Genomic DNA, 9516 nt, shown 5'->3' with positions numbered 1-9516 from the left:
GAGCCCGAAAGCAATTTCGTATGCTCCCTGCCTACTGCAGTCCACTTAATAAACCAGGTGCCCTTCCTCCCCGCCGGTGCCGGAGATGGTGTGGAGGCAAGTGTCGCGACCAGATCAGAGCACAAGCAGGTCCCCGCTGGCATGGCAACGTCCCTTCCCTTAACAAGGCCCACAGCAGCTTGCACAGTGTGAAATAAAGCCACATGTGTCCTCTGAGTCCATAGGGGCAGGTGCCTCTCCCATCCCGCATTCAAGGCAAAGCCAGGATTTGCCAACAAAGCCCCGGGTCTATCTTGAGCCTCCATGAGCTGCAGGCAGTTACTGGGGCTTTGATTAAAGCATGATAGCCTTGAAAGCGCCCTAGAGAGGAAGGGCTGATCATCTAAAAAAAGCACGCTCCGCGTGTGTGAGAAGAAAGGACGGCATGAGGAGCGGGTATGCAGGTGGGAACCAGCAGCGCGGACGAGGACACTCAAGCAGCAACGCACAGCCGTGAAAGAAAAGGGATGTTAGGAGTTACAGGGAGCCAAGGAGGGCCTGACCCGAAGCGCACCTTTGGGGATCAGAATCCTTTCATCCAACCGAGATGACTGTACGCCCTGCACAGCTCCAGTGAGCTTGCCCTTTACATCTTCACCAAAGTCACTAAAAAGTGTGACTGCAGGATAGCCGCAGCCAGAGGGTGTGCAAAGCCCTGGGAAGCCTTCCTTCAAGCTGACCTCAATCAGTTAATGTCAACCATGAGGAGTGGAGAGTCAGCGCAGTCCCCTTCCCATCCTGGCTCCAACAGGTATTTTTCAATTTTGTCCATTGGGAAACCCCTAGGAGGCCCAACCAAAGGTCTTCATTAAACCAAACAAAGTATTTTTGCTGCTGGGCACTGAACTTCAGAAAACCTCTTCGGTGACACAAACTCTCCACCAACACACACACAATGTGTATCCCATAGTCACGCCATCATTCAGAGGGAACAACCCACACTTACGTAATAAAGGATTCATGTCCTTCATGCTGCTTGTCACGACATGACAACACAACAACACGCCAGCCAGTATTCCAAGAGCTTTATTATAAAATCATTTCATTCTTTTATTTATTTATTTATTTATTTTTTTAGAAAACTGCCTTTATTCTATTAGTAGTTGGAAAAATTAACTGGTACAGAAAAAAAGTTTAGTCAGCTGGAGAGAAGAAATTGAGTGCCACCCAAGAGAACTGGTGGCTCCTCTGGTAGGGAACCTGGATACAGTGAGGAAAAAGCACTGTGAACTAGAGCCAGACCCTGCAGTCCAGGTGAGAGGTTATGCCACCTTTTGAAGTGTCTGAGTGTCTCAGGCATGAAACCAAATTCTTATTTATTTAGCCCAGCTCTGGGGAAGGGTACTGGGATATGTGGGGTTGAAAACAGGTGAAACGGGCCATCTTTTATCAGAGAAACTGACAAAACGGGAATTTTAAAAACGAATTTTCCATCTGACTTTATTTTCAAATACACTTTCTTTTTTAAAAAAACCAATATACTTTCTGCAGGGATGACAAATATCAGTATTAGGAAATCCAATTATACAAAAAATACTACATCTAGTCTGGGGTGGATAGATTTATTTTTTGGTAACATACATTAAGTGGCACTAATTACACAGTAACTATAAGGTAACTAACATGAAACCACAGAACTGTAACTCTGCCACAGCTGCATGGACTTGAGCCTTTCTGGATAAGCACATTTTCAAAAAAACTGGATGACCATCACAGAGCTATGCCAATAAAATCTGTTAAGGAGTAAAGCTCTGAAGTAGGGACTCACCAGAGTACCTTGCAGCTGACAGATGACAGGCAGGACATGTTAGTTATAAAGTAGTTACAGCCTAATTCACAAAAGTTACCAACTGTTTATCTTTCTAGAAAGAAGCAAGAAGTTAAGAAATTCCTTGAATTAGCGCCTGGTGTGTCAGGTGGGAGTGCAGAGGAGGGCTGTTAGAGCAGTGTCAGGAGGACCTCGGTGGTCAGGTGGGTTGGACATCATTAATAATCATGGTTGGCTTCTAAATACTGGTAGCAAGATGACTTTTGATTTGTAATCTTAGGTAAATTATAGATAAATGAAAAAGGCCAGTAATCATACACTAAGATTAATAAACAGCACTTCAAGATTAACCGCACGAGGGCTGTGCTTGCAGCAGGGTTTCACAAGACAAGGCACCCAGATTTTTTCTTCCCACGTCTGGCTTGCAGAGCAGCTCTCGTGGCCATTTCAAAAACCTCCCTCACTCCATCTTTGGTCTTTGCTGAACACTCCATGTACCCAAAAGCACCAATCCTGTTTGCCATATCTCTGCCTTCTTCCGGTTTCACCGGCTCCTGCTTCATCTTGGCTAGCTCCCGCCTTGTGTGCTCATCATTCCGAAGATCCTTCTTGTTGCCAACCGGGATGATGGGCACGTTGGGACAGAAGTGCTTGACTTCTGGGGTCCATTTTTCTGGGATGTCTTCTAAGCTATCAGGGCTGTCAATAGAGAAACACATCAGTATAACATCAGTGCCTGGATAGGAGAGAGGCCTCAAGCGATCATAATTTTCCTGCCCAGCTGCATCCCACAAAGCCAACTCTACCTGCTTTCCATCAACTTCAATATCTGCCACATAGTTCTCAAACACTATGGGTTCATACACCTCTGGGAACTGGTCCTTGCTAAAGTCGATGAGCAAACAAGTCTTACCACAGGCTCCATCACCAACAATCACGTTTCTTCCGGATGGCAGTCATGCTTACGAATGTGCTGCAAGCCCCACGGGCTGTGTGGCAGAAGTTCTACAAGTGCCTTTAACTTCTCAGATGTAGGCACTCAGGCGACAACTCGCAGTCCGGCCTCTCTGCGCCGAGTGGCCTGTCCGCGAGTTGGAGACTGGGGCGGGTGGCTGAGAAGACCGCGGCCAACTAACGAGAGAACCCACGGACGACGGCGGGCGGCGGGCGGGGAGCCTCATTTCATTCTTATAACATCTCTCAGTGCAGAATGGTTAAGTGACCTTCCCAAATTCAAACAGTTAGTCAACAGCACAACAGGGTTTCAAACTCCAGCCATCTGGCTGCTAAGTCAATGGCTTTATTTTATTTTTTTTAAAAGATTTTATTTATTTATTCATGAGAGATGCAGACAGAGAGGCAGAGACACAGGCAGAGGGAGAAGCAGGCTCCATGCAGGGACCCCGATGTGGGACTCGATCCCAGGACCCTGGAATCATGCCCTGGGCCGAGGGCAGATGCTCAACTGCTGAGCCACCCAGGTGCCCCAAGTCAATGGCCTTAAAGCCAATTAGGCCTGAGATAGAGATGCTAAATCCTGAGGATACAGCCTTGCCTCTTTCCTTCTGAGCTACCTTCACCTAAACATGACTCCAGTCCAACTAATGACATCCAGGTTCCTTCCCATTAGCACAGGCATTGTTTGTCCCTCTTCACAAGCCTCATTTGCCATCTTTATACATTCTATGCCAAGGATGGCCCTTCTTTCTATGCTCCTTTGCAAGACATATCTGCCACTGTTCTCTTCCACCCAAGGTCAATGCCATGTCCTTGCTTTTCACTGTTTTCTAAAGGGTCTTGCATGCTTTTTACTGCATTTACAGATTTCTCTAAACTCTGAGCAAACTGACTAGACTGGGACAGAGTGAAAGTAGTTATTCCTGACCTTATAAGTAGACTCTTGGGATCTTTGGAGGGCTAAGGGTCATATAATAATTCCCTAACCTTTATAGGTTTACAGCCCCCACGAAACAGTTACCCCAGTAACTGAGATTCTAAGGAGATGTGCATAGCTCAGCATTAACAGCATCACCAATGTGGTAAGACACCCATCTATAGTCCCTGGACAAACTGTTATGGCTTCGTCTGTTATCCAGCCCTGGGCAGGGCTCCACACAGGCATGAGACTGCTACCTCAAAAGCCCTAGGCTGCTGACTCTCTAGGCTGTGGGAGTTGTCCTGATAACTCCCCCCATAGAAGCCAAAAAGAAGGGCTTAGCCGTTCACTCTATCTACAGCAAAAGCTGCATGAAAATTAAGGAATTAAAATGTTTCCCAAGAGAATAAACATAGCAAACAAAACCAGTGAAAAGCACTTCCATCAACTCTAACATGGTAGGTGGAGAGGATATTTGGTAGCTTCTAACCAGCCTCCTACAACAGTTGTCTTCAACACCAGGTAAGTAAGTAAATCATCCTACTTGTGGGCTCAAGTAGGAACCTGTAGAGACAATTCATGAGATCCAAGCCACCCTCTGGCTGCCCTGCTGTTCACAAAAATAAAAGGCACTGGGCGCCTGGGTGATTCAGTCAGCTAAGTGTCTGACTCTTGATTTCAGCTCAGGTCATGATCTCAGGGCCATGAGATTGAGCCCTGTGTTGGGCTTCACACTCAGCGGGGATTTGGTTTGAGATTCTCTCTCTCGCTCTCCCTCTGCCCCTCCCCTGCCATGTTCACACTCACTTGCTTAAAGAAAAAAAATGTGCAGTAAAAATCATGGCAGAGTTCACCTGACTCATTATGTAAAAGGTCGAGTACAGGCTTCAATGTGAGCGTCAAGGGGCCCCCAACATTCTGTGGCTGACTCACCTGCAGCAGATCCAGCCTGAAACAGGGCAGTCTTCCCACTGGGAGCAATGCCAAGGGCTGATGTGCCTGAAGCCATACTGTTAACACAAAGGAAGAAAAAGAGAAGGAAGGAACAGAGGGTGAGGATGACAAGGAGGAAGATGGGAGCAGAGGGAAGAAAGACACAAGATGGAAAGGAGAAGAGGAGGAAAGAGATCTTCACTCGGATCAAAATATAATCATAAACCACTGTCAGAGCTGATAACTTCTCTTCCTTATTTCCTTATTCTTTTCTTCCTTATTTCCTTTTTACATCATCCCAATGACCATCTTCCTTCTCTCTTTTTTTTTTTTGAGAATGCATTTCAAATTTTTATTTATTTTTTTAATTTATTTTTTATTGGTGTTCAATTTACCAACAAATAGAATAACACCCAGTGCTCAACCCATCAAGTGCCCCCCTCAGTGCCCGTCACCCAGTCACCCTCACCCCCTGCCCACATCCCTTTCCACCACCCCTTGTTCGTTTCCCAGAGTTTTCCTTCTCTTTCTTTAAGCAGTGAATTGTTGGTGACACCATCTTTGCTTTCTTTTGGGTTTAGAGTCTCATGGTATGAATCACTTCCCATTGAAAAGTCATTGCACAGATGCTTGGGTGGCTCTGTCGGTTATGCGGCTCAGGTCATGATCTCAGGGTCCTGGCATCAAGCCCTGCATCGGGTCCCCTGCTCAGCAAGGGGTCTGCCTCTCCCTCTCCCTCTGTTCCTCCCCCTGCACTCTCTCTCACTCTCTCCTTCTAATAAATAAATAAAATCTTTAAAAAAAAAAAAGAAAGAAAGAAAGAAAAGTCTTTGGACTCCAGTTTCCAGTGAAGCTGAATATACACTCTGATTAATTGTATATTTATGAATACATTATGAATACATAATGAAGAGCTTGGCTTGGAAGTTGGTGCTCTTCTCCTCACAAGAAAGAGGCTGAGCAAACAAGATCAGCAACTCTTCTTAGAGTCATCAGAAAATGCAGGGCATGGGTCAAATTATTTGCCCAGATCCAGAGAGATGAGCAAATACAAAGAAAGAAGGCTTACCAGGAAGGAGCCATGGCCAGAACCTGGTAGGAACACTTAAAGGGTGATTCGATCAGTTTCTGGAGGCTTAGTGTGGACAAGCTGGAAGGAAAACCTCCCAGGGGCCCACCTTTTGGGGGATGGGGTGGGGACACCTTCATGAATTTGAACTCCAGGAACTCTACCAGGTTCTCAGCATGAAAAAATCAGAGAAATATCTCCTCCTGCTTCAAGCGGGAAAAGGGAAAGTGATCATTTAGAAATGCACCCAGAGCTTTCCATTCTTATTAACAAAGGTCTGCGCTCAAGGGAAACTATTTTAGTAGATCCTCACCAACATGGGGTTTACCCAAGCCTGACCAGCAAGGAGGAAGGGAAATATCCAACTTTGGCCACCTCTAGTCCTCCTGCGTCACCCAGGGGAGAAAGAAGGAGCCAAAATGCGTGTGTAAAGGTCACAGCACTGTGACACCGGACCATCAAAATACTGAGACTTTCTCATAAACAACTGGTAGGCTTCTTCCTGCCCCTCACACCCCCACCACACACCAGCAGGGCTCATCTATAATAATAGGAGATTAGAGCTGAGAAGAACACCAAGGCTCAGGTTCCGTTCCTGATGGAGTCTGTGGGGAAACTCAGAAACAATCAGGGAACACAAACAAGGACACCAGAGGGAATATTAGCCTCCAACACCTGAAACTACAGCACGTAGTAAACAAAGAGCTGCACCCCGAGCCAGAAAAATATAAACTTCATAGTAAGAGCATATTTACCTCATTTCCTTTTACCCAATATAGCATGTTCAGCTTTCAAAAAAAAAAATTAACAAGGCATTCTAAAAAGCCAAAAAATACTTAAAGCTTAAAAAAAAAAAAAAAAACCTGTCTGAAGATGCAAACCAAGCACCAGAGCAAGACTTACATATGGTGGACATTTTGGAATTATCAGATTGGGAATTTAAAATGTCTGTGATTAATATGCTAGGGAGTCTAAAGGGAAAAGTGGGTAATGTTTAAGAACATAGGGGTCATGTAAGCTGAGGGATAGAAAAGGAAGAACTGAATGGTGGTGCTAGAAATCAAAAACACTGTCACAGAAATGAGTGATGCCTCTGAGGGGTTCATCCGTAGAGTGGACACAGCCAAGAAGAGCATCAACAAGCTTGAAGAGATGTCAACAGAAAACTCCCAGACTGAAAAAAAAAAATGAGGAAAGAGAATATCCAATACTATGGGGCAGCTATAAAAGGTATAACATATGTGTAATGGGAATACCAGAAGCAAAGAGAGAAAAGAACAGAAGAAACGTGTGAAGATATCACAGCCAAGAATTTTCTAAAACTAGTGACAAACCACAGATCCAAGTGTTCAGAGAACGCTAAACATAATAAATACAATATTTATATCCATCTGTGGGGCGCCTGGGGGGCTCAGTCAGTTAAGCGTCTGCCTTCAGCTCAGGTCATGATCCCGGGGGCCTAGGATCCAGCCCTGCATCAGCGGGGAGTTGGCATCTCCCCTCTGCCTCTCTTCTTGGCTCTCTCTCTCTCTCTTTCAAATAAATAAATAAAATCTTTAAAAAATAATTCCACACCTGCTATGTCATAATCAAAATGTAGAAATCAAAGTCCAAGAGAACATACGGGAAGAACTGGGAGGACAGCAGCCGACAGAGCCACCAGGATAAGAATCACACGGGACTTCTCATCAGCTGTGCAAAAACAGAGGAGTTTACAGTATTGCAAGAAAAACACCAAGCTAGAGCTCTGCATCCCAATGTGAAATCATGTTTCAAAGGCGAAGGGGAATTACTTGCTCAGACAAAAATTGAGGGAATCTGTCACCAGTCAACCCGTTCAATTTGAAAAGAAATTCTTCAGAAGAAAGGAAACTGACAGAGGTGGGAAACTCAGACCCACGCAGGGAAAGGAAGGGCATTTAGGAATAAAGGAAGAAGGTAAAAGAAAACTTTCTATTTTTCTTAGTCGATCTAACAGATAAAATTTGGCTCAAAAGCATAAGAGCCACAATAAAACAGTGGGTGATTATACCTTATGGAGAAGTGACATAAACGACAGCGACATTAGAAGGGACAGGATGGAGGAATTTGGAAATCTCTTGCGAGGCAACCGTGCGGCCTGTGAAGCAGGTGCACTTAGGAGCGGCCGCCGGGCAGCCGTGAGTGTCTATTACAGACTCTAGGGCGACCGGGACCTTAAAACAACAACAACAACAACAACGATGTTGACTTTACAAGTCAACAGAGAGGGAGAAAACCCAAGAGAGACTCTTACTCTAGGAAACACACTGAGGGTCCCTGGAGGGACCCACTGGGCAACGGGCATGAAGGGGTGCGTGGTGGGATGAGCACTGGGTGTTAGCGGAGCTGATGAATCGTGGCACACTGCGTCTGCACCTGTGTATGTCATACGGGCTGATTGAATAAATAAGAAAACTAAAAACAACTTTACAGGCCCATTATTCACACAAGCACTTTCGGGACAACCCCCTCGCCTCCACGCCAGGGTTTACCAGAACCCTGGAACATGTGGATCAGGAATCACGTAGGGCCGGGCACCGGGTCACATCAGTGAGGGGACCCTGATGGCACTGGGAGGTGGGCTGGGTGCCACGGGAGACCCTGCTCACTGACCCCATCCACCGGCCACTGTATCTCAGGTCAGAGCCAGTCCAACCCCGGCTCACTGATGGACAGTAAGTGTGGCACGTTGGCCAACCCCACGATTCCTGCACCCTTCCCCAGTGCTCCCCGAGTCAACAGACGCAGTCGGCAGCACCGTGAGCAGCCGCAGGAGCCCACGCTCCACGGGGACAGAGCCCACCCGCAGTCTGGCTGCTGCCCCGCAGAGGGAAGGCTCCAAGCCCCAGCAGAGGCCGCCCCTGGCCTCCCTCCCCGGACCCTCCTAGTCCCAGGCGGAGCCTCACCATTCTCCTCCTTCTCCTCTGCATCATCACTTCTCTTGCCATTAAGTTGTTCACAAACACGATGTCATTGCTCCCATATCAAAAAAATAAATGAATCAATCATGACTCCACTTCCCCTTCCAACCACTGCCCTATTTCTCTACTTGTCTTTTATAATAAACTAGCAAAAGCAATTGTATTACTTACCATTTCTCATTTCTTCCCTCCCGTTCTCTTTCCGGTCCCCTGCAATCAGGCTTTCCACCCCCACCAGTTTGTTAAAGTCACCAGGGACCTCCAGGCCGCTGAGAGCAATGGTCAAGTCCCAGTCTTCATCCTACTTGACTTGAGTTGTTTGTCTGCTCCCCTCCATTGGTGTTCTCATCCAGGCTGTGGATTTAGACTCTGCCCATATTTACAGCCCCAGCCCAGATCTCCTCGGTTTCCAGACCCACTTTTTTTTTAAGGTCTTATTCATGAGACACACAGAGAGAGAGAGAGAGAGAGAGAGAGAGGCAGAGACACAGGCAGAGGTAGAAGCAGGCTCCACGCAGGGGGCCTGATGCGGGACTGGATCCCGGGACCCCGGGACCATGACCAGAGCCAAAGGCAGATGCTCAACCCCTGAGCCCCACAGGCATCCGACTTCCAGACCCCAACCTACAACTGCCACTGGGCTGCGAGGCGTGGATGCCTGAGAGGCAGCGCAAACTGAGCCAGGACGGAGCCCTCCCAGGGCGACTCCGGGCAACTCCATCCCGGGAGTAGCTCAGGCCCTCGGCCTTATCCTCAACTCCTCCGTTGCTCTCATTCCCATACCCCATCTCCCAGCAAACCTGGCTAGCTCTCCTTACAAATATCCCCAGAATCTGACACCTCCTCCCACATGTATTTGTTAGCACCCTCGTCCAACGGGCGATCACTT

At 47.0% G+C, this 9516-nt stretch overlaps 1 pseudogene; it reads right to left on the bottom strand.

Annotated features, from left to right (window-relative positions):
* Positions 1-1585: 1585 nt before the first annotated feature.
* On the bottom strand, positions 1586-2782 carry LOC144312492 (transforming protein RhoA pseudogene; annotated as a pseudogene).
* Positions 2783-9516: the final 6734 nt, after the last annotated feature.

Source organism: Canis aureus, chromosome 4, assembly GCF_053574225.1.
Source record: "Canis aureus isolate CA01 chromosome 4, VMU_Caureus_v.1.0, whole genome shotgun sequence".
Lineage (NCBI taxonomy): Eukaryota > Metazoa > Chordata > Mammalia > Carnivora > Canidae > Canis > Canis aureus.
Note: the sequence above shows the minus strand (reverse complement) of the source record. Positions and strands in the feature narration are given on the sequence as shown.